This window comes from Ovis canadensis, chromosome 2 (genome assembly GCF_042477335.2).
Source record: "Ovis canadensis isolate MfBH-ARS-UI-01 breed Bighorn chromosome 2, ARS-UI_OviCan_v2, whole genome shotgun sequence".
NCBI classification, from domain to species: Eukaryota; Metazoa; Chordata; class Mammalia; order Artiodactyla; family Bovidae; genus Ovis; species Ovis canadensis.
In genome coordinates this window covers 165,414,092-165,440,601 of record NC_091246.1, presented here as the reverse complement: position 1 = coordinate 165,440,601, position 26,510 = coordinate 165,414,092, and the positions used below count along the sequence as shown (strand labels likewise).

Below are 26,510 nucleotides of genomic sequence, written 5' to 3'. Positions count from 1 at the left end.
CTTTTAATTCATATTCCCAGTCACCCAACTGAATGAATCCACAGAAACTTTTGTAGCAGTTCTAACTTGTTCTTGGTCAGACGTGCCCTTGGTCAGGAGTGTCCTTTCATCCATTATTTCCCAACTGACAATTCTTTTCAATCCTTCAAGGCCTAGTTCAAATGCAGTCCTCGCAAAGAAGTCTTTTCTCTTGAATTACATCAAGGTACATTTTTCTCTTTTACTTATACCTGTATTTCATAATAGCGTACTGATTTTTACATTCTAGCTTATTATATGCATCATGTCTTATTTCTGTTGAATGCTTGCATGAGTACATTGTCTTGTACAGAGTAAGCTTTCAGTGAATGTGTTGAATAGACGTACTGCTTTCATAGAGAAAAAGCTATGAAGTTTAGGGATGGGCTGGGGGGTAGGGAGGAGGAAGAGGGAGGATGGCAGAAGACTGATTTAGATGGAAAAGACAGGTTGTGGATTTGTGTGTGCTGTGTGTGCTCAGTCATGCCTGACTCTTTGCAAGCCCATGGACCATATCCCATCAGGCTCCTCTGTCCGTGGCATTTTCCAGGCAAGAATACTGGAGGGGTCCATTTCCTACTCCAGGGGATCTTCCCAACCCAGGGATTGAACCAGCCTCCCTTGAGTCTCCTGCATTGGCAGGTAGGTTCTTTACCACTAGTGCCACCTGGAACGCCCCTTTGGCTTTGTAGTTTTTGACAATTGCCATGTACCTTTAGTCCCTGAATGTCTACCAAGAGCAAACAAATACTGCCATCTGTGACTGTTCTCCTCAAAGACCCCTCCTTGCTTTTGTTTCCTAGGAATACACTCTAGGTATTGAGGGTCTTTGCAGAACAGACTCTAAGCCATCAATCACTGTGACCAGGACTTGGGAAAGTTAGATAAGCCATCTGCTCACCTGAAAATAAAAAGCTGGCTATTTCACACTTTCATACTAAGCTGTACCATGCTTTTTAGAAGTGTATAGAATTAATTTCTGCTAAACAGAAAAGTTCAAGGAAGAAAATAATCATTTCTTGTCAGCCATACTTAATTATTCATATCTAATTTCATACTACCTTATTAGCATTCTTTTTCTCTAGGTTACATGGTGGCTACCTAGCTATATGTATATAGCATGTGTTCAGTGTGTTTGATCTTTATCCTTAATAGAATAAAACAAGACAATATATCAAACTTGCCATATATAGGTAAAGATATACAGAATCCTTCTTGGCTGTTGAAAACTCTTTGAATGAGTTTTCAACACATAATTAGAGCTGATGCTTTTTAAATAGAGAACCAGACAAGGCTAGGTCTGTTTAATCTTGAATAGCCAGGGTTCTTCTTCCTGTTCCATTGTCATGTGTTGGAATCACAGCCAGCTGACTTAAAATGTAGTTTTAGGGCCGTCTAGTCAAGGCTATGGTTTTTCCAGTAGTCATGTATGGATGTGAGAGTTGGACTATAAAGAAAGCTGAGTGCTGAAGAATTGATGCTTTTGAACTGTGGTGTTAGAGAAGACTCTTCAGAGTCCCTTGGACTGCAAGGAGATCTAGCCAGTCCATCCTAAGGGAGATCAGTCCTGGGTGTTCATTGGAAGGACTGATGTTGGGCACCTGATGGCCAAGGAACTGACTCATTGGAAAAGACCCTGATGCTGGGAAAGATTGAGGTCAGGGGGAGAAGGGGGTGACAGAGGATGAGATGGTTGGATGGCATCACCGACTCAATGGACATGAGTTTGAGTGAACTCCGGGAGTTGGTGATGGACAGGGAGGCCTGGCGTGCTGTAGTCCATGGGGTCACAAAGAGTCGGACATGACTGAGCGACTGAACTGAGGTAAGATGTGGCTAGATTAGCATCAACTCCACCCAGTTCTGAGAAACAACTCAGGGTTCATTTTCTACTGCTGCCAATAGTGTTTAGAACCAAACCAGGCAAGTAAAAATCAACAGGATTCAGAAAATGTTTTTCCCATCAAAGCTGTTCAGAAGCTCAGCTTTCTAAATGACAGGCAATGTGTATCCTATAATGGAATAGCAATTTAAAGAGAGGTACTGTTTGTAATGGTACTTTCTTAGCTTGGAAAATATGTCATAGAGCCCATTGTTAAAGGGGGTAATTTTCAGCTAGGTTAAATAAATTTAAGAAATGTTGTATGCTGTAGCACCTACAAGATGTTATAAGCAAATGGATAAACTCATTTCTACAGCTTCTGGGCAGTTTTGACATTGCACGAGGGCTTCAGATCTCTCCTAGAACAGTGTACTGAATAAGGTTGAACATGGGAAATGGGAAGCAGAAAAAGAGTACAGAAAGGAAGGAGCTGGAGGACTTACAATAAGCAAAGGATCACCTACTTTATAACCAATTGAAGAAAACTTTCCAGTCTTATCTCATTCCAATCTTATCCGGGGAAGCCCTAAAATAAACAGAAATAAAATTGAAAAGAGCCACAAAGTTCTGTCTGCCTTAGGTTATCTTGTGTTCCTACCGCATCCTTCAGTAGGGCAATTCTGGTGCTGAGTCAGTCTCAACTCTAGAGTCTAAAAGATCACTGTTAAAAAAGGCTTCCATGAGGATTTCTCTGGTGGTTCAGTGGTTAAAACTCTGTGCTTCTAACACAGGGGGCACAAGTTTGATCTCTGCTCTGGGAACTAAGATCTCACTTGTCGCAAAGCATGGCCATAAAAACAAAAATGGCTTCCTGGAAGCACATGTTGGCCAATCAGTGAATCCAGCATATTGGTCAATAGGCAAGTAAAAGTTGAGGAAATCAAAGAGTCCAAGGTGATTGAGACAGAGATACAGAAGAGGCAATGGTTTTGTGGTGAGGTATGGGTGGAAACAAAAAGATGTTGGGGCCTTCACTTATTTCCCACTTTTAATTTAAGTTCTCATCTGGCTATTTGCTGAATTATCAACCACTAATTCCTTCCTGTGAAGGCTATGGTTTTTCCAGTAGTCATGTATGGATGTAGGAGTTGGACTGTAAAGAAAGCTGAGTGTGGAAGAATTGATGGTTTTGAACTGTGGTGTTGGAGAAGACTCTTGAGAGTCCCTTGGACTGCAAGAAAATCCAACCAGTCCATCCTAAAGGAGATCAGTCCTGGGTGTTCATTGGAAGGATTGATGTTGAAGCCAAAACTCCAATATTTTGGCCACCTGATACGAAGAACTGACTCATTTGAAAAGACCCTGATGTTGGGAAAGATGGTGGGAGGAGAAGGGGACTACAGAAGATGACATGGTTAGATGGCATCACCAACTCAATGGACATGAGTTTGGGTAAACTCAGGGAGGTGATGATGGACAGGGAGGCCTGGAGTGCTGCAGTTCATGGGGTCACAAAGAGTTGGGCAGGACTGAGTGACTGAAGTGAACTGAATTGCTTCCTGGGTTTTGGCCAAGCCAGGTAACTTCTTTGAACGTCTCTTTTCTCATTTGTAAAATGATTGTACATGCACTTCTGAAGCAGGGTCTGCAGGAAGAGATACTGGTTCCTTGGGATATCTGAGGGGGAAAGTACAATGGTCAAAAATGTTTGGGATACAATGGATTAACTGCTTTTCAACTGTAAGACTTTTGAGGACTTGGTAAGTGAATGATCATTCTACATACCTGAAAGGAGGTGTACTCTTCAGTGAATCCCAAACCTGTTTGCTAATGGACCCCACTGAGAAGGTGCATCTTTTGAGTCAGTGTTCTGTGCAGCACCAAATACTGGACCAGCTGTTGCCTGAGGTTTTTCTCGGTTTTAAATTCTGTGAATGTACAGCTGTGTAGTATGTCTTTCTTTCTGTTTCTTTTCTAGCTAACTCCTTGCCTCTCATCTTGAAGAATTTTTGTATTGTATAAACCTTTTGATCAAAAATGTACTGTTAGAAAAATCCCTGCGTCTACTTTAAGATCACATTGAGACAGTGCAAACCTGCATGCCATGCACTTTCCCCAAACTTGTATATTTTAGATGACATAAAGTCACAGGCAGTCAGAACACAAATAACAAATTCCCCCAGTACACACACCCTAACAAAAATATTGAAATGTTTATTAATAGAGAAGAATAGAGAGGGGATAATATTTCACAAAGGAACAATTTATAAAAGACCCAGAGTTCATCCTGGCAGAGGCATTTCTGAGCAGAGCAGTGCAATTAATCTCAGAGTTGTAGCATAAAGATGAGATGATGAATACTGAAGGTATATAAAATGTGCACTGTCCTTCCCCTTCTCTTCAGGATTACGGGCAATGTCTAGCATACCTCTCCTCACCAGCACCAGTCTTGGACTTTCTATCTGGCTCCTGCCAGATTCCTCCTTTGCTGGATGAGGAGCTGGTGAAAGGTATGGTTATTTGGGGAGGCAGAGGAGGCAGGAGTCCAGGGTCCAGCATAGCTGGGTCTGGATCCTTGTGCTAAGGTAACTCACCTTTCAGAGGTTGCTAGTGGTTGGGGTAGTAGGGGGAAACAGGACTTAATTCTGGGTTAGAAAGAAGTAATAAGGATTCACAACGTTTTGGTTTTTTTTTTTTTCATTTTGTCATCATTGCACTTTGTGAATTCTCTGAAATTAGAATCAATCCAAACCTCTACAGGTAACCCACAGCAGACAACTTTCAGTGGGCTCTGAATTTAGTCTTCTTTCTGTGTTTTTAAAGAAATAGTTTATTAGATAATGTTAGGATACAAAAGCCAAAATAGGATAATAATTTCTCTTTTACAATTAAATTTACATGTGGCACTATTTCTAAAGTTTGATTGTCTATCTTCCACCCTTATTTAAAAATGTTAAGAATATTTGTCAAATGTTCTGTTATTTGAATTCAGGTTTATCTCTGATGAAACATCAATATTCCTATTTAGGTTTTCTTGTCTTGTTAAAAGAATTGGAATTCGTTGTATGCATTTAATTATATTTTTAAACTCTAAATTGAGATTTGAAATTTGGTAAAGAATTTCTAACTATTCTTTTCCCAAGTGATAATATACATATTTTGATATTGGCTTGACTCATAAGACTCGTGTTTCCTCACCTTTTTGAGTTGTCTCAGTGAGGATTCCAAGTGGCACTGTGCCTAGATTTTTACGTTCAGCTTTCTCATATTTAGAGGCTGACTTTTCTCTTCCCTTACACGTTTGAGCAGCACTTTAGTTCATTGCACATTGCAAGCACTGGCACAAACTAGATGCTCCGCAGATATCTAAAGAGAGAGAGTCTCCCTACTCTCTCAGTGTTTGCTGAATAAATAAAACAGATTAGTTAATGAGCAGTGCATCCTATAACTGCCACCACTGTCATGCCAGTAATGTAACCATTATCTACTCTACAGGCTGTTTTTCTTAACAATTAAAAGTAAATTTTTTATAACCTGCCAACGTAATGCTAATTATTGGGTAATGTTCATTTTCCTGTTTCAGAAGATACGCAGATAAAAGAATTATACTTGAAAAGTTTTGTACAGGTTTCACCAAACTGAACAGATGTAGTTGGTTCTGTACTGCAGCAGCTCAATGAAGTTTGGAGGAGACCCAAGTCTTCTCCCACAGGAATGAGATGCTCTCTGCGGGACTGAACCCAAGGGTCTTCAAACCATTGAAAAGGGTTTGTTTTGGCATGCTACAGCATTTCCCCTTTGGAATGCTCAGTCAGTTTAGGTATGCTGATTTCCATAAAGCTTTCGGCATAAAGTTTGAGTCATCTTTTGTGAAAAAGAGCCTTGTTTGCATTTGGTCTGTACTTGACAGTTGATATTATATAGTCTGTGCTGTGGATGTGTAGAAAGACTAGGCACTTTTTAGACTTCTTGACTAGTAAGTCTCCTTTGTTAAAGATTAGTTTTTTAAAAAAGAAAATAGACTCATAGAGAAAACATACTAGTGATTACCAGTGGAGAGAAGAAATGGAGGGGCAAGACAGGGGTGGGTAATGAAGAGGTACAAACTATTATATAAAATAAATAAGCATAGTCAAAGCTATGGTTTTTCCGGTGGTCATGTATGGATGTGAGAGTTGGGCTGTGAAGAAGGCTGAACGCTGAAGAATTGATGGTTTTGAACTGTGGTGTTGGAGAAGACTCTTGAGAGTCCCTTGGACTGCAAGGAGATCCAACCAGTCCATCCTAAAGGAAATCAGTCCTAAATATTCGTTGGAAGGATTGATGCTGAGGTTGAAACTCCATTGCTTTGGCTACCTGATGCAAAGAGCTGACTCATTGAAAAAGACCCTGATGCTTGGAAAGTTTGAAGGCGGGAGGAGAAGGGGACTAAAGAGGATGAGATGGTTGGATGGCATCACAGACTCAATGGACATAAGTTTGAGTAAACTCCGGGAATTGGTGATGAACAGGGAGGCCTGGTGTGCTGCAGTCCATGGGCTTGCAAAGAGTCGGACACAACTAAGAATAACTGAACTGAACTGAAATAAGCTACAAGGTTATGTTGTTCAACACAGGGAATATAGGCAATATTTTATAATAACAGTATAATGCAGTATAACCTTTAAAAATTACTAATCACTCACTATGTTGTACACCTGTAACATATATTGTACATCAACTATACTTCAATAAAGAAAAGAAACAAGAGGGTATATATATCCCTCTCTTTTGAAACAGGATTGGGGGAAAGCTCCTTGTTTCTCTGTTCCATTCCTCCAATATCTGTAATCCCCTAACAGTTTGTCTAGGACATTACCAACAGTATCACTTGGCACAGTGGAGTTGATTTATTAAAATCACCTGTTTGTTTTAATAATCAAGCTAATGACAAAAGAACTCAAATGACTTGTTGGGGGCTTGGTATAGAAGTTGATTTTATTTGCTGTAATTTACCCAACAAATGACAGTATTAAGGTTCCCTTACCCATCTTTTTTTGGGCAGGTGTTTGTGTCATTTTGGGGACAGCGCTTAAGAAACTGTCTCTTATTGGTGACTTTGAGAATGGTTCACACTTGAATAGATTATAAACTTAAGTTTAAATAATGTTGAAATTGTTTAAAAATAGTTACATCGTTTACTGTTACAGCAACACTGTCTACATTTAACAAGTCCAAAAATTTGAATGGCTAAATATTTTATACTTGCCAGTGCAAACATGGTGATGATCAGGCAACTAGTGCTTCTTTTCTGGGCCCTACCCAAGATATAAATAGAAAGGGTAAGGTAGGGCAACTGTCTTCATGGAACTTGGGGTGTCTTCTCTCTCTGTCTCTAAATATTTGAGAAACAAGTCATGCCAATTAGAGTTCACAGGGAAAACACAATAGTGAGTGAAATAAGCAAAAGTCTTTGGGGATAAACCAGTAAATATCTCTCCCCAAAATCCCTGTCTTCATAGATCTTACATTCTAGAGGGTTGGGGCAGAAGATAAGGACATAAATAAGAAAATATGCAGCATGCCAGATGATGCTAAGTGATACGGAGAAACTAAAGTGGAGGGAGGGACAAAGTATGTCAGAGGTGAGCTGGAGGCAGTTGATAACTTTAACTTTGGTGGCCAGAGGCCCCACGCAAAAGGTGTCACATGAGCACCTGGACTAGGTAAGGGAGAGAGCCTTAGGGACTTCTGCAGGAAGGGCCTTCCAGGCAGAAATGCAAAGGTGCTATTTTGGCATCATGAAGTCACGGGCTCTCAAAACAGCAAGAGACCAATGGTGGGAGTGGAGTAAGCCAGGGAGAGAGTAGTATAAGGTCAAAGACATAAGAGTGCATCCCTTCCATCAGGCAGTCTTAGAAGATGTTTTCCTCCCTCCCTCTCTCCTTTTCTTTCTTTCTTTGGACTGAGAGAGTTGGGCCATTGGCAGAATTTCCACCAAGGAATGACCTGATTAAATGTATGATTAGGAAGGAGGGGACAAGGCTGAAGGAGGCTATTGCAACAATACAGATGACTTTGGTTTAGATCCAACATGGAGTGGAGGTTGCAGTGGAGGTGGTGAGAGGGGGCATCCTTTGTCTGTTTGAAAAGAATGGAGGAGATAAGGATTTACTGAAAGGTAGGGTGTGGGGCATGAGTGAGCAAGCTGAGTCAAAGATGGATCCAAGGTTTGGGATCAGAGAACTAAAAGGGTAGGGTTGTCATGTACTGAGATGAGAAAGCTGAGGAGGAGCAGATTTGCAAGAGGAGCCCATCATCCAGAGAGACCTTACATTTGAGATGCTTATCAGGCTTCCACATGGAGACAGGGAGTTGGTGGTTGGGGATATGACCGTGAGTTCAGGAGAGAGATCTGGGCTGAAGATATAATTGGGGGGCTTCACTCTCTCTGTAAAAGCCAGGAAATGGGAGCTAACCTGTATGGGTGAGGAGATCAGATTGGCCTGTCAGGGCAGAATGAGGATAATTAAGTGACCATTATAAGGTCCTTTATTTTTTTGCTATACCTACTGAGAGGAGTGAGGAGTATGTGGGCCAGAAGAGATGAAGCAACTTTCATGGAAAGTGTGAAAATGCAACTGGTCTTTGCAAATGGATGATATTTGAAGGGTTAGAAATAACGAAGGGAGGGCATTTGGTTAAAAGGTAAAGGAATTAAACACTTGCCCCTTAGTGAGAAGGTAGTAAGGGGAAACTTACAAGATCAGGGTAGAATTTTCTCACTAGTGGAAGGGGTGAGACTTACAGTCTGCATTCTATTTCCCGGGACCACGATATGCACATGATAGAGTCTTGAGTCTCATTAAAATCTTGAGCGTTTCTTGACACTTAAGCAACAGTTTCTTCCCCTTATCCTTGCAGCTGGTGCTGCCTTATATTATGAGTAACTTGAAACTGACATGTAGGGAATTTTAAGTACATGTGTTATCAAAACAGATGTTTCACAGACTTTATAGACTATCGGGAGGTCAGCTCATCTTTCAGAAAGCAGCTTGGAATCTGAATTTAGTTCCTCTCATAATTTTATGTTCTCCAAAGTCACGGTGTGGGAAATTTTAAATTTATTAGCAACTTTCTCTTGTTCTTGAATCTTAGCAATTTTAGTAAGTTGGAAAAAATTGTATGCTGCATTACGTAGAGGCAGATATTGAATGACTTTATTTACCCGGTGATAAATCTAAGGCTTGTAAGTATTTTAATGCTTTCATTGGAACTTTGGAGTCATGTTTTATAAAGGAAAAAAAAAGACCTCTGCTTTCTTTTTTTATGCAAAATGATAATTAAAACAAAAGTGACAATAAAATAACACAAAGGATGCCAACTTCAGAGCAAATGGTGAGAAAAATTTTGCCTCTTGTTCCCTCTCCTACTTTTTACTAGAATCTAGATGAGGATCAAGTCTCATTTTTATTCTGGGTTAAAGTTTCTCATGAAGTTGGGAAAGCTGAGGACTTTGGCAGAACTCCCTGAGGTAAGAGCAAGTTATACATTTCTTTGTTCATTTTACTTAAAGAATGACTTAAAAACAGCGTGGTGTTGGTGGTTTGGCATAACCAGGTGTGGCATTTCTGTGTCCTCACTTTTTCTTTGGGTTTCAGGGAGGTACAGAGCAGAGCTCCAGCAGGCTGTGACAGTTCATGAAGCCTCCTAGGTGTTTGGTGGCTCAGACAGTAAAGAATCTTCTGGCAATGCGGGAGACCCAGGTTCAGTCCCTGGGTCAGGAAGATCCCCTGGAGAAGGAAATGGCAACCCACTCCAATATTCTTGCCTGGAGAATTCCATGGACAGAGGAGCCTGGAGAGCTTACAGTCCCTGGGGTCTCAGAGAGTTGGACATGACTGAGCAACTAACACACGCAGGTGTTGGCTGGAGAGTAGTGATCAGTGAGCAGCTCAGTGGACTGAGCACTGTCCAGTAGAATGTTCTAGTCTCTCCTGTGGTGACAAATATTCTGTGTCTGCACTGGTCAGTATAGAAGCATTGACCACATGTAGCTACTGAGTTACTGACATGTGGCTGATGCAGCTGAGGAATTGAATTTTAAATTTTATTTAATTTTAATCTACTTAAATTTAAGTGGCCACATGTGGCTAGTGTCTGCTAAATTGGACAGCACAGCCAAGTTGATGGTGGGTCTTGGGCTTCCTGGAGCGTGGAGTGGGCAGGTGCCCACCATGTCCTTGCTGGGGCCTCTCCACCACCCTGATGCGAGGTCCACAAGCAGATCTTTCTCGTCCCGACACAGCGCCCGTGGTAACCTCTAGTGACTGGAATGGGCCAGGACTTCATGACACACCTCCTCCCCATCCTTCATGGAAGTGGGGAGAAGGAATATAGGAAGGCAGAGTGATGCTGGAAGAGAGAAGTCATTGTTATAGTCTTAAAGACCCTTGGTACTAGAAAGTGTGATATTAAGAATAGCCTATTTAAATCATGAAATATTTTATAACTGATTATGAAAGAGAATTATCCTGGGGTAATATTTAGAAGTAATGTTGTGAGATAATCATCTCACTAGTTATTTGAAAGTAGGGGTTCTGTGGGGGACCCACTTTCTTTCCCTGAGGATGGTTACTTACTTATAAGCAGTGCTCTTAAGGTTTTTTTTTTTTCATTTTTTATTTTAATTTTAATTTATTTTTTATTTTTTTTTGTTTAAGAAATCATTTTAATAATTCTTTATGAATATTATACTTTTGGGAATAAGATGGATAGAATATATATATATATATATATATATATGTAACATTTCTTTAAAACATTTTTTTATTGGAGTCTAGTTGATTTACAATGTGTTTCTACTTCATAGCAAAGTGAATCAGTTATACACATATGCACTCTTTTTAAGATTCGGTTCCCGTATAGGTCACTACAGAATATTGAATAGAGTTCCCTGTGCTATAACAGTAGGCCTTTATTAGTTTTCTATTTTATATATAGTAGTGTCCCCATGGACAGAAAAGAGCCTGGTGGGCTGTAGTCCATGGGGTCGCAAAGAGTCAGACATGGCTGAGCGACTAAGCACAGCACCAGCACAGTGTATATAGGCCAACCCCAGTCTCCCAGTTTATCCCCCACCCCCATACCCCTTGGTAATCACGTTTGTTTTCTACATCGTGATTCTATTTCTGTTTTGTAAATAAGTCATCTGTACCATTTCTTTTTTTTACACAGTGGAAGTTTCTTTCTTCTATTATTTTAAAATACTTTTATTTATTTTAAAATTTTCATTTCATTTATTAATTTTAATCTTTTGGCCATGCCACATAGCATGTGGGATCCTACTTCCCTGACTAGGGATTGAACCCATGCCCTCTGCACTGGCAGTATGGAGTCTTAACCACTGGGCCACCAGGGAAGTCCAGTTTGTACCAGGTTTTTCTTCGTTTTTTAAAATTCCATATCGAAACCTAGATGTCCATCAGCAGATGAATGGATAAGAAAGCTGTGGTACATATACACAATGGAGTATTACTCAGCTGTTAAAAAGAATACATTTGAATCAGTTCTGTTGAGATGGATGAAACTGGAGCCAATTATACAGAGTGAAGTAAGCCAGAAAGAAAAACACCAATACAGTATACTAACACATATATATGGAATTTAGAAAGATGGCAATGATGACCCTGTATGCAAGACAGCAAAAAAGACACAGATGTGTATAATGGACTTTTGGACTCAGAGGGAGAGGGAGAGGGTGGGATGATTTGGGAGAATGGCATTGAAACATGTATACTATCATGTAAGAATCGAATCACCAGTCTATGTCCGATGCAGGATACAGCATGCTTGGGGCTGGTGCACGGGGATGACCCAGATGGATGTTGTGGGGAGGGAGGTGGGAGGGGGGTTCATGTTTGGGATCACATGTACACCCGTGGTGGATTCATGTCAATGCATGACAAAACCAATAGAGTATTGTAAAGTAAAATAAAGTTAAAATAAAAATTAAAAAAAATTCCATATCGAGCAATATACACACCATTGCTATTTATATGAAAACACATAGCAGACATTCAGTAATTGACTCTTTAAAACTTTCATTTTTAAATTAATAGTGTAATACTCTGTGGTGGGGATTATTAAGGAGAGGGATACAGAGCACAAGATATTAACATGATTAATTAGGGCCACTGTTGGCCAAGAAGGATTGAGTGTGTGACCAGGACCCCAGTAGGCCCAGTCTCAGAACTCTCAGTTGGGATGTTGGTGTTATGAAGCATGCCCCGTTAAAATGATACTCCTGGGTCCTGATGGGTGGTAGACGAGAGGAGAAGGAGGGCTTTTGCCTCTCAACAATCAGTGCTCACTTCAGAAGAATTCCACATACCAGCAGTCTTCCCACTGCAGTGAGGAGCTGTCCCTTTTGAATTTGTGGAGAAAGGTTTTTAAAAAGATTTTTTGATTGGTCTTTGTGTGGTCATTCTGTCACTGTTACTCGTAAAACCAAATGGAGCCGATGTTCCAGGGACTATGCTTCAATTGCTATCTAAATGAGGAGGAAAAATCTGTGTAGATGGCTGAAGAAAACTAACAATAAAACATGCTGTGAGAGAGATCCCAGAGGAGTGTCAGGCAGTGAACGCCTGTCCCCTGCACTTGTCCTCAAAGACATAAAGGGCCGTCAGGTAGAAGAGGTACCATACTTCCCCTCTGGGGCTCCAGAAGGCAAAACCGGTGGTTATTTTCTAACTAAATGATTTTGAAGGCCTGTTTGTGCAGAGCCCTCTGGTAAGGGAGAATGATTTAGGAGTGGAAAACTGAGCAGAAGATGAAGATGTGACTGTGGCTGCCAGTTGTGGGGAAACTCATTTAAGTCAAGAGAAGAGAAAACTTCAGAAAGTAGAAGAGGCCACATGAGCGGATTAGTCCTCTTTGCTGAAGGGGTTCCCAAAGGGACTTCCTGCATCTTGAGTGGGGAAGAGGAAATCCTTGCTGCGAGAGCATGCATGCGTGTGTCCGTGCTCAGTCACGTCTGACTCGTTGAGACCCCATGGAGCATAGCCTGCCTGGCTCCTCTGTCCGTGGTATTTTATGGGCAAGAATACTGGAGTGGGTTGCCATTTCCTTCTCCAGTGATCTTCCCGACCCTGGGATTGAACCCGTGTCTCTTGTGTTTCCTGCATTGGCAGGTGGATTCTTTAATCACCGTACCACCTGGGAAACAGGGGACTTGTGCTGGAGCAGGGGTCAGCAAATTACTGACCTTGGGCCAGATCCTTTCCCTACCTCCTTTTATAAATTTTTATCAGCACCCAGCCATGCCAGTTAAGTGGACAGGGCTGCATTCATGTTGTAACCGTAGAGGTGAGTAGTGACAAGACCATGTGACCTACAAAGCCTAGATTATTTGCTGTCTGCCCCTGTATAAAAAAAAGTTTGAGGGTCCTAAAGAGGGGTGGATACAGTGATACATAAAATCCTTTCTAATTCTCCAAATGTAAGGGATTGAGAGAGAAGGTGATTGGATCGGCAGAGGGATCGACAGCGAAGGCCATTCCATATGACCCCTTGGGCAGATCTCAAGGGGAGTAAGTCAGTGTCCCTGGGATGCTGCCAAAAGACTCATTCCAGCATCCATTCATTTGTTCATTCATTCATTCTTTTTGCCTCCAACGTGCTGTTGGCCAGTGTAGACAGTAAACTGAGCCATTTTTTTTGCCTGCTCTTAGTAAAGTAAGCACAAATTCTGGCATGAGCTGTTGGCATTTTGATAAGAACTTGCCCGTATGGAAATGCTCATTAAGTTCAGTGTTTATAATCAAGTTTTATGGAGTTATTTTATTTTAAGTATAATAGTTTCACCTAGACACAACTTAGAATTTATTCACGTGTTTGGTTTAATCGTAGAATGCGAGAAATGGTTGTTCTAAAATGAAAACCTCACTGTATTGGCAGAAGATGCAGCTCCTGGTGTTAAGAATAGGATATACATTACTATTCATGCCTTTTTAATTGATTAGCCTTTAAGGCTTCTGGAAGCCTTTAAAAGTTGTTTTGTCAACATTAGACCAGCTGCTGTGTAATTATGGTGGCTCTTCTTGCAGTTAAATTCTTTTAATAACGTGTTCAATCTGCCGATGCCAAAGTGCTTTGAACCTGTGATATATACTATAGAGAGCTTTTGTTTTTACTTACAGATGGTTGGTGCCGTTTTCTGGGCAACTCTGTAGAATTTTCACAGAAATTTTAAAGATGAATTACTTCAAATGGGAGGCAAATGAATCTGAACATCAGGTTCCTCCTCCCCCTCCATAAAAATTGTTCATATGTGACTTGAATTTTGAACTTGACTCAAAACAACCTAAATATGCTTATTAAAAGAAAATCTGCTCCTCGAGACATTTTAAAGGCTCTTTTCAAGCCTGACTCTAAAGCTTGTAAATCAAAACTTTCTGGCACCGGTCAGATGATGGTAAAAGCAGTGGGGCTTGTGATAAAGATCTTTGCTTAATGAGGAACCAGGCATGGTTGTTCTGCCCTCCATGCAGGACACGGAAGCTTCACTCAGAAAACCAATTTCATATTTAGCAGTGTGTTTGGCTATTTTTAAAAGGAGTTCTATCCTGAAGTCTGGCATGAGAAGGTATAACTAGGTAGGGACTGGTGTCCAAAAGACGCAAACAGAGGATTCTGGGCTTCTTTCCTCCTGATCCACTCTCTCCTCCGCTCATTTCGTGCCCCATTTCTATGGACAGATGACACTGGTGCTTAAGGGAGGTGAGAGGTGCGGGTGGTGATGTGGGTGGCTATGGAGCTTACTCCTGACAGCTCAAGCCTTTTGGGTCGCTTCTTCCCTATGGCATTTTAAGAGAAAAGGCAAGGTAGCACCTGGAGGAACAGGAGACTAGACGGGGCCACAGCTGGCTCTCTCTGGCCTCTTTGCCCCTTGTTTGTTAAGGAATGCCTCTGTGTTGGTGGAAAACTGTGAAGTGAATCCCTCAATCACTTGTGCTCATCCTTTCCCTCCACTTTGTGGTTAAGGGGGCTGGGAGAGAAACTGACACTTTACTGTATGAAAAAGCTGGTCTGTTTCGAGATTAAGTAGGTGTTCAGGAGTATTAATAATCTGCTGAATCTGGAGAAGAAGTTCTGGACAGTGTTGGCTTTTATAATGGTAGAATCTGCTGAAAATTATTTCTTCCGTTCATTTACTCAGGAAGTGACGATTTGTTTGCCTTGGGAGCTCTTGAGCCCTGAGAATTGACAGATTTGGGAGGTTTGAGAACCCATGGACAGTGAGATGTAGGGCATTTGTGTGTTTTGAAGTAGCTGTTGAAACTCTGTTCTGAAGAGAACTAGAGTTTGTTTAATTAAAAGTTGCCTAGATTAATTATATTTTTTCCTGTGGGACAAAGTTCAATCCTGGTAAATGGCTTCATCTTTTCAAAGGTATACTGAATGTTAATACAGGATGTTTTAAATGTTTCAGACTAGTAGAATAGGCTACCCAGATGTGACCCAAGAAAACTAGTGTGAGTCTTAATGTTCTCTCTCCAAATATCAAAACTTGTTACTCTCATTATGAATTTTTGATGATGTCACCGTTTGTGAAGGTACATAGTTTTCATTGATATGACAGGAATTAAATCTGCTTACCAGTGTCAATTCTAATTGCTTGCATGAAACCTTGTCTTCTAATCAATCTTATCACATCAACATTTTATTTGCTTTTACCTATAATATATATCACATTAGCATTTTATATGCTTTCTCAAAGTCTCACATACAGTTTTAGAAAATTAAAAACTTTGGAAACTTCTCAGAGCTGCAAAATTGTTCCACAGTCAACTCACATCATCTCAAGATTGCATTGAATCAGGGAGTGGAGATGTTGGGTTTAACTTCTGGTGCTAAAACTTGATAAGCATAAACCTACATGTATATATATGTGAATATATACATACACAAGTGATCAGTTCCTAAAGAATCCCACAATCAGCGAGAAGGACTTGTGCACACTCGGATGGCTTTGGAATCTTAGAGGTCTTTACTTCACAATCTACTCATCCCTGTAAGTCTCCTATTATAATCATAGGTACTCAGGCATTAAATCTTTTTATGATTTTTATCAAATATTTTGATTCTTGTTTACAAGCAGTGAATATCTAATTTTGACTCAAATATTTAATATTAACTAATAAAATTACTCAAGTTAATTTAGAACAATTTATTTTTTGAGGATTATCTTGTGTGTGGAGCAGAATGGATCTTTTTCTTACCCCTACCTTATCCTTTTTGGACTCTATAAGGATTTGCCTTTGCACTCTGGGACACTCTGCTTAACTAATAGTGCATTTTTATGGTGTTGGACTGTGTCACCTCTCTCTTAAATGAGTAAATGGAGGATTAATTAAAGGAAGAATCAGTCAGTAAAACTGCTAGAAGACCAAGGCTATATAACTGGGTCTCACCAGCAAGGATTTGAATGTATCCAGTATTCTCTTCCTATCTCTTGGTTTCTCTGACCTTGTTTCGATTCTTTCTTACTGCAGCCCAGGTGCAGAGAAGGTGACCTCAGACGCTCCTGAGATGTATACATTTCATAGTTTATGCCACCACGTGGGCTCTCTGTTCCCAGAATCAGTAATCCTGAAGAAGAGAGCTGATTGGTGGAGCCTGGGACGAATGTCAACTTGGACCAATCAGCTGTGCCCTGGGTAGAACCACATTGTACTTGTCGTTGGTGGCTCCTTTTCTTTCAGTTGGTAAAAGGAGACTCAGTGTAGGCTGGGGAAGCTTGAACCACGTGAGATGTTTTCCTTCCCCCATTTGTGGGCACATCACCTTTTTCTCCCCAACCATGACTACTGGCCTCTTCCAGATGCCTTCTTTTTCCTGTCACATCTACCTTGCATGTGATTGCTTTTCACGGTTTAGTGAATAACCTGGGACAAGACATAGGGTGCATAGGAGACTTCCTGGGTCAGTGATTTAGAGCAGGTCTCTTCTGGCCTTTTCCCTTGAGTCCCAGTGATGCCCCTCTTCCTTTTCAGAATGGCGAGTGAATTGGCAGTGCAGAAGGCAGATGAAAAGGTCAAATGATGAAGTGTGCTTTGGGCCCAAGAGATAATGTCCTTTTCTAAAGGATAAATGTTTTCTCAGGATGAATAGATCAATCATGAGTCCAAAATTTCCTGACTACCTTAGGAGATATTTGATTCTTTATGTATGTATAACATATGTTTATGTTAGAGAAAATGTACTTTGGGTTTTGCTATATTTCCTAAACTCCAGGAGTTGGTGATAGACAGGGAGGCCTGGCGTGCTGCAGTTCATGGGGCTGCAAAGAGTCGGACACGACTGAGCGATTGAACTGAACTGAACTGATATTTCCTAATTTGTTTTCATTATCCAAATTTATTTGCACATACTTTTTAGGCTAAGACAAATTTCTAAACCCACTTAACATGTGACTCTTCAAAAATTTAGTGGGATCCTCTGCGTGTTCACTTAAATAAGAGTCATTCTTTTGTTCCCCCAAGTTAATGGTGCTCCCTCAGCTCACTTAGGTTCTGCTTCTGACAGCCATTCAGCAGTAATGCATCCCCAAAGGAGTTGCAGTTGATTTCTAAATCTTGTGTTTTCAGCTGCTGCCTAGTTATCCTGCCCTGATTGGCATTTTAACCATTGAATTAGATTTTTCTCCTACTAAAGGGAGCTTTATGAGCTTTAACTTTGAGTGCCTGTATCACAGTCTGATGTTTGTGTTATAACTGACCCTGAGTAAGCACTTTTTGCTCAAAATTGCCTTGTCTCCTAAGATTGAGGGAGGGTTTAGATGCAGCTCCCTGACTTTCTCAGGGTTCAGTTGCGTGTGCTTCAGGGTGGCTCTGTAGGTGAACACATTAATAATAGTTTCATCCAGCACATGTTAACATGTTCACTTTATTTCTGCCATCAATGGTGATCATACTCCCTGAGAACTGCTTCTCTGGGCTTGTTGACTGATAATGACCATAAATATATCTCTGAAGGCTAAAGCTGTAGCTGTTTCAGCACAGATGGAACAAAAATAAATGTCCCACTGTGTTAGTATTACAAATTATCATCCAACAGTGGCATGAAATTTAAGGTGGTGATAGCTTAATTCTGGGCTTGCCTGGCAGCACAGTGGTAAAGAATTCACCTGCCAATGCGAGAGATGCAAGAGACACAGATTCCATCCCTGAGTCAGGAAGATCCCCTGGAGAAGGAATATTAGGCAACACACTCTAATATTCTTGCCTGGAAAATCCCACGGACAGAGGAACCTGGCAGGTTACAGTCCATGGGGTCACAAAGCGTTAGACACGACTGAGCGCGCACGCGTACACACACACGCACACACACACACACGCACACACACACACAGTTTTAATTTCTACTCTTTTTGTTTACATAATGGCAGAATGACTAGAATTTAAAAAAATAATCAAGTTTTGCTGACCATATTATGTACATGGTTCATTGTTTGCCCTGAAAGTCATTAAATATTTTATATTTGAAAAACAGCACTACCTCTGGACATTCTTACTTCTAATTATTGATAATAAATAAGCAAAATTGTTCTCTGGGTCTGTAAATGGATTTTAAGGAAAGGAATATATCTTTGCCTTAGAGATACCAAATCATGATGTTTCTTCTTCTTCTGTTATCATGTGCATCCATCCATTCAATCAACAAGTATCAATTGGGTACCTACCTTTTTTACTTCTGAAAACTTAAAATTAGGGAGATGTGGACGAATAACAAACTTCCAGTAAAGAATTATAGACTTGAGAGAAGGTGGAACACAAAGGAGGGAGTGGTGAAGATCAGGGAAGACTTAATTAGAAGATGACAACTGAAGGGGGCCATCTGCCCTGGGAGGACAAGAAGGAAGAAAGAAGGATCAACACACAGGCATAAAGCAGCACGATCAGCTGAAAGAGGTCATATGTTTGAACAAAATTACGGTCAAGGGCATGTGTGGCTATAAGTGGAACATGGAAAAAGTAGGATAGAGGCCTCACCAGCGAGTGGTTTTACATACATATTAATATATATAACATATATGTCTTATTTGGACACGTGTACACATACATACACGTGTATATACACACATATACATGCATATATACACATATGAACATACTGTGTGTATCCAATTATGGAATATTGATTTAATTATGGATATTAATATTTTCAGTCTTTTTGTTACCTGTTCCTAAACTTAAGAGGACATGAATTCTCCTGTCATCCTGCCTGGGGAAGTATAATAATTTTGTGGGGTAGAAAATAAGGGTGAATCCATTGTTTGAAAAACCCACAAGATTACTGTGCTAAATCCCTGTGTCCACCCCACTAAGAATTACAGCTAAACTCAATAGAAGCCACTGAATAGTTTTAAGTTATTTTGCCTTTTAATACCAGTGACCTCATTAGAGTACTATCTCAATTTATTATTCTTTGAATGAAAGACTTTAAAAATTACTTGCCTCCTCCCTCTCTAGGCTCTCATGATTCCCCATGTGATTTTTCAGTATCCAATAAGGAAATACATTTTTGCCCTGTTGGCACAAACACATTTTAAAGACTAACAGGAAAGGAATATTTTGGGGAAAGAATATAAAAATGAAGGTAGAACAGAAAGTAGAAGCTATTATTTAGTTTCCCGTCTTTGATTTTCATGATACAGTTCATTTCTAGGATGCCTATGGGAGAAGCAGTGTGGGGAGAGTATGGCAGACACAGTACCTTGCGCATAGTAGGCCTGCAGTGGTTGTTAGTGCCCTTGTCCTCTCCTTTCAAGCTCTAGCCATTTTCTTTTTAAAAATCAGAATCCATCAGAGTCTCTTTTAGTGGCTAATATCGAGTAACTGGGAGAAGTGTTTGAGAAGAAAATAATGACTCAAATGTTAGACCTGTAAAAGTTAGAATGAGAAGGAAATTGAATGATTATCTAATACCCTCACCTCTCACTTTGTTGAGAGGGAAACTAAGGTCCTGAGAGTTTGAGCAACTTATCCAAACTCATAGAACTGATAAATATGGGGAAAGGACCAGAGCCCAGGTCCTCTGACTCCAAATGTCAGATCTTTTCAGTCTCTCAGACACGTTGATGTTGTATTTGCTTGCTTTCCATTTTCAGTAAACATTCAGAGTTACCCCTTCATAAAGGGTCTAATCAGTGCATCTGAGACATATCCCTCCATTAACCGCCCTCTCTTTTTCTGTTTTTTTTTTTTTTTGACCATTTATTGGCATCAACATCCACCAGCTGCCTGAGCTAGTCATTTCAGCATCTCTTTTGTCTCCATCTTGTATTCACTTGGTCCTGTTGATTTCACTTTGGAAATGTGTCTGAAATCCACTTTACTTTCATTTCCTGTATTGCTTCCTTGATTGAATCTTTCTTCTTTTCTTCTCAGGACAATTCAAGGAGCTTGTAAGCTTGGTCTGCCTTCTGCGATTCACTCTCCTCACTGCCTGCAGAGTGTTTTTTGTAAACACACATCTGAGTGATGGGTTCAACAGCTTTCAGTGTCTTTTAATTCCGTAAAGGCCCTCTCTTTCACTGTGGTCCTCTATGATATGACCTTAGTGTCTCTCTTCAACATTTCCTTCTGTCATTTTCTCCACCTTTTGTCTCCCAGGCTCTAATCACACCAGCCTGTTCAATATTCCTAGCTTTTGCATGTGCTTTCCTGGGATGCTCTTAACCACAAGTTTAAGCACATACTGATGCCTGATTCTCTGTGTCACTCTCATGAGGCCCTCTCTTCCTTTCTTGGTTGAGATACATGGATCCGTCCTCTGTTAATCCAGAGCACTTTGTTTATACTTCTGCAATAGCCCTGAGTGGTGGTGTTTGATGAGTGCTAGAATTCATCTTCTTTTTAAAAAATATGCCTTATCAATATTTTTTAAAAATAAGTTTTATTCAATAGCCTGGGAACTCCTTGAGCTCAGCAATTGTATCGGATTCATTGGCACCCGCAGCAGACTAAATAGTGATCCCTCCAAAATGTCCACATCTTAATCCCTGGAGCCTGTGAGTGTTACCTTCCATGGCAAAAGAGATTCTGTAGATGTGATTAAGGATCCTGAGATGAGTGACTGTCCTGATAGTCCTGGTGGACCCACTGTAATCACAGGGTCCTTATAAGTAGGAAGCAGAAGGGTCGAGGCAGAGAATGTGGTGTGATGAGCAAGCGGAGGAGAGCAGAGATAATTAATAGAAGCAGCGGTTGAAATGATGTACTTTGAAGATGGAGGAAGGGGCCACCAGCCAAGGAATGCAGGTGGCTCCTAGAAGCTAAAAAAGGCAAGGATTCTTTCTTAGAGCCTCCAGAAAAAACTCTGCTCACCCTTGATTTTAGCTCAGTGAGACCTGGTTCAGACTTTATACCTCCAGAACTAAGAGATAATTAATTTGTGAAAGTGCTGTGAGGTGTATCAGGCACACAGGTATACTGTTTATCATTACATATTTTGTTGTCTGTATATTGTCCACCTTCTCGTAGACTAGGGTTACATGGCTCATTAGCTATGATATCTGACTCATTTGATGAGTATGTGCTTAACCTACTCAATGAACACATTTGATAAAAATAAAAATACCCGTTTGCCTCTGAGTAATCATTCTTATATTTTGGATCATTGATACTAAAAACCTTGAGCTCACAATTTAGTCTCTGGCATAGAGCTTTTTTAAAAAAAATGAATCCTCATCGCGCTCCTGAAGGAATATTGGTATCGTATAGCCTGCCGGAGGGTAGGGCTGGTGAAGGCTTGCATGGTGATTTCAGCAGCTTTTCAGTGGAGTTCTTTGGGATAGTGAAAGTGAAAGTTGCTCAGTTGTGTCCGACTCTTTGTGACCTCATAGACTATACAGTCTGTGGAATTCTCCAGGCCAGAATACTGGAGTGGGTAGCCTTTCCCTTCTCCAGGGGATCTTCCCAACCCAGGGATTGAACCCAGGTCTCCCAAATTGCAGGAATAACGGGGCAATGAATCCATTGAGGATGCTTGTCATTTGTGGTGGAGAATCCTAGGCTGGGGCTGAATTGCAAATCCTAACTCAAGGAGATCAGCAGTTTACAAAGAAACCAGTGAGGTGAATGTGATTGTGTTTTTCTGCCTGTCCTGCCTTTGCCTACAAGATTACTTTTTTTTTTTATGGTGCTTTAATTGCTCATTGTCTGCCATTTGGTTTTGAGGTTAGTTGAGATCATCAGGACAATGGAAGGCTAAGATGTGACCTACCCAGACTTAAACCGATTGGCAGGTTCTCAACTTTTTAAAATACTGATGAGCTGCAGGATGTCTGGTTGGGATTGAGATGATACCTGTCTAAAAAGGAGCACTTTTTAAATGATTTATTGTTTCTTTTGTTTAACCACCCATAGTGTATGGTCGACAGAGCTGACGTGTTTGATACACGTTTAAGGCAATTCCAGCTATACTGAACGGGGTAATATCCCAACATAAAATGATAGTGTGATAGGCATCCTTAAGTGTACATTTTTGTTCCTCTATTGGAACAAAATTATTTCCTTGGGATGTATTCTTAGATGTAGAATTAGTCAACCAAGGGGATGAACTTTAAAACAAAAGCAAAGTAAAAACCAAACAAAATGAAAAAATAATTGGTACATATTAACAGATTGCTTTCTTTAAAAACTGTATTAATTTACATTCCCACTAGTGGTGTATGAGAATGCATATCTCACTGCAAGTTAGCCAGTGCTCACTTACTCAATAAATATTTATAGAGTTCATACAATCTGCCAGGTTCAGACATTTTTGAAAAGTTTTCAGAAGTGCCCCAGGTGATTTGAAGTGTAGCTAGGCTGAGAACCACTGGTTTGGTTGATGGAAAAAGATAAGAAAGGAGATTTTCTCTCATCACTTCTCTATGATCTGAATGTCTCTTCCTATCCCCTTAAAATAAATCAATTTCATTAGGTCATTGCTGTTTTATTTACATAGGACACGGTATTCCTGTAAGCAGCCCCTTCACACTCAGTCTAACATCATCTTGAAGCAGTAATTCATAGTAGTCTCAACCATGGGCTTAGTAATATAATCCCCTGCCCACACAGAGCTTTCCAGTATTCAAATACTTCTGTCAGGTGGTGTTACCTTTCACCTGAGCGGCAGTTTCTTGTTTGCAAAGTGCTTCACCAATATGATCTCTTTTAACTACTGCAATTACCTTTTGATTCTGGCATTTTTTTCTTTTTACAGAAAAGGAGAAAGACCACAGTTAATAAGTAACTTTTCTCTAAGGTCACAGAAGTAGTGATCATGTGTTAGGTGCTGACTCAACACAGGTCTTCTGACTTCAAGCTCAGAGTTTCTAATGCTGTATCATAACCTGCCTTTGGGATTTCTCTAGTTCTGCTCCACAACTGGAGCCGAACTGGATTCTAGTTTATGCCAGGATCCAGTTATTGGGTTGCTTTAGGTTACTTTATTTAGTGTCTGCATGTTTCACCGTGCTGTCCTTTGCTCATTTTCTTGCCTGTGTGATCATCTACAATTCTAAGCATCTAGAGTAGTGTTTCTCAGCTTCTTTTTTCATTATTTCTCCCTCACCAAGGGGAAAAATAATTTAAATTTTTTCTAATGAGAGAAATTAAATACTAAGGAATAAGATCTTATCAAGTAGGATTAAATTTTGGAGGGCCATTACCTATTGTTATATGTAAAATCTTTTTTTGCCTCCTAGAAACCAATTCTCATCTTCTTGTTGGCCCCAAAATACTGTTAATGGACAAACTAACTTAGATGACCTTAACCCTGACTGTCAAGGAAGAGGTGGAACTTACAGATGGAACTGGCATATATGTGTTTTTGGTAGTGGTGGTTTAGTCACTAAGTCGTGTCCGACTGTTAGGGGCATATATTAAACTGATATTACTCTTTACCAAAGTCTGTTTCAGTTCCGTTCAGCTCAGCTGCGTCCAACTCCCTGTGACCCCTTGAACCACAGCATGCCAGGCCTCCCTGTCCATTATCAACTCCCGGAGTTTACCCAAACTCATGTCCATTGAGTTGGTGATGGCTTCTAACCATCTCATCCTCTGTTGTCCCCTTCTCCTCCTGCCTTCAATCTTTCCCAACATCAGTCTTTTCAAATGAGTTAGCTCTTCGTATCAGGTGGCCAAAATATGGGAGTTTCAGCTAGAAAACTACAAACCAACTAATCACTTAAAAGTCAGCAGTGCTTTCATATGGATTGCTAATGATTTAAATATGCATTCCATGTGATCCAACCACCTGGATATCAAACTTGTCTTGGTTTTCCAGATGCTGTGTAGGTCATGTAAGATTATGTCTTCCCTTTCAACCCACTGCCTACTTTTTTAGGAGCTTTGTAATGGGCTGTTGTCTACCTGTTGCCCCAGCTCTAGGCTCAGCTTTTAGATTTATTAGTTTCAGATTTGTGGCAAGTACCTATGTTTCCATGGACAGAGAAGCCTGGTAGGCTGCAGTCCATGGATTGCAAAGAGTTGGACACGACTGAGCATGCATGCACATATGTTTCCATTTATAATGTCAGAGAAATAAATGCTGGCATGTTCAGAGATAGGAAAACACTGTATTTGTAGATAAAGACTGTCCCATGTTGGGCTTGACTGGCTGCCACCAGCTCTGGTATCCTCTGACCTTTGGCAAGAATGTAAGTGAGAATCAAGGGCTCCAGGTAGCTTCTGTTTGTTTTTGCAAGAGAGCCAGATCTGAGAGGTTTGAGAAGATGCCAAATTTTACAAACACAGAGCCAAAGAAAAGAACAAGGATGGCAGGGAGGGAGCAGGCATCGGGGAGGGAGGAGTAACTTGCAGGGAGTAGAGGTTGGCAGAAAATCAGCCTTCATTTATTTCTATTGGTAGAATCTTCAAGATTAACATGCTAATTTCTTTATTGAAGTCCAACAAGATTTTAAGTCATTTATCAGGATTCATAGAGTGCCTATTTATAGAAGTATGAATAAAAGTAAATGAACCATGAATGGTAACATGCATGTAAAAAATGTAATAAGATTTAAAGGTTAAATAAACCAATGGAGCCTGCTGTTTTCTCCAGAGCCCCTTTACAAGTTTTAACCTGGTTTCCTTTTTTTTTTTCCCTCCTCTTCATTTTACACAGTGTCTTCTGGGACTTCTTTAGCCTCAGCTTTTAGAACATTAAAGCTTGTTTTTAGAGGAAATTTCACTTTTAGTTGTGATACTGAGCAAAGGACTCATATGCCCATGGGGGTGTAACCAAACTCTAACAATGGATGTTTGCAGCAAAGTAAGAGAAGGGAATGGCAAACCACTGGAGAAGGGAATGGCAAACCACTTCAGTATTCTTGCCTTGAGAACCCCATGAACAGTATGAAAAGGCAAAAGATAGGACACGGAAAGGTGAACTCCCCAGGTCGGTAGGTGCCCAGTATGCTACTGGAGATCAGTGGAGAACTAACTCCAGAAAGACTGAAGAGACAGAGCCAAAGCAAAAACAATACCCAGTTGTGGATGTGACTGGTGATGGAAGTAAAGTCTAATGCTCTAAAGAGCAATATCGCATAGGAACCTGGAATGTTAGTTCCATAAATCAAGGCAAATTGGAAGTAGTCAAACAGGAGATGGTAAGAGTGAACACTGACGTTTTAGGAATCAGAGAACTAAAATGGACTGGAATGGGTGAATTTAACTCAGATGACCATTTTACTACTACTGTGGGCAAGAATCCCTTGGAAGAAATGGAGTAGCCATCATAGTCAACAAAAGAGTCTGAAATGCAGTACATGGATGCAATCTCAAAAATGACAGAATGGTGTCTGTTCATTTCCAAGGCAAACCATTCAGTATCACAGTAATCCAAGTCTATGCCCCACCCAGTAACGCTGAAGAAGCTGAAGTTGAACGGTTCTGTGAAGACCTACAAGGCCTTCTAGAACTAACACCCAAAAAAATGTCCTTTTCATAATAGCAGACTGGAATGCAAAAGTAGGAATTCAAGAAATAACCTGGAGTAACAGACGATTGGCCTTGGAGTACAGAATGAAGCAGGGCAAAGACTAACAGACTTTTGCCAGAGAACACACTGGTCATAGCAAACCCACTCGCAACAACACAATAGAAGACTCTACACATGGACATCACCAGATGATCAATACCAAAATCATATTGATTATATTCTTTGCAGCCAAAGATGGGGAAGCTCTCTGTATAATCAGCAAAAACAAGACAGGGAGCTGACTGTAGCTCAGATCATGAACTCCTTATTGCCAAATTCAAACTTAAATTGAAGAAAGTAGGAAAACCACTAGACCATTCAGGTATGACCTAAATCAAATCCCTTATGACTATCCAATGGAAGTGACTCAAGGGATTAGATCTGATAGACAGAGTCCCTGAAGAACTCTGGATGGAGGTTCATGACATTGTACAGGAGACAGGGATCAAGACCATCCCCGTGGAAAAGAAATGTAAAAAGGCAAAATGCTATGTCTGAGGAGGCCTTACAAACAGCTATGAAAAGAAAAGAAGCTAAAGGCAAAGGAGAAAAGGAAAGATAGGAGCATCTGAATGCAGAGTTCCAAAGCATAGTAAGGAGAGATAAGAAAGCCTTCCTCAGTGATCAGTGCAAAGAAATAGAGGAAAACAATAGA

General features: G+C 40.4%; 1 protein-coding gene across 2 annotated transcripts in view; it reads left to right on the top strand.

Annotated features, from left to right (window-relative positions):
- The window catches only part of LYPD6 (LY6/PLAUR domain containing 6), a 138,311-nt gene that overhangs the window by 7,401 nt on the left and 104,400 nt on the right, over positions 1–26,510 (top strand). The window contains exon 2 of one of the 2 annotated variants that reach the window (XM_069577615.1): positions 9,263–9,353. The exons of the other annotated variant lie outside the window; for it this stretch is intronic. The gene's annotated coding sequence lies outside the window, so the exon portion shown is untranslated. The remainder of the gene's footprint in view (positions 1–9,262; positions 9,354–26,510) is intronic. 2 annotated transcript variants of the gene reach the window in all.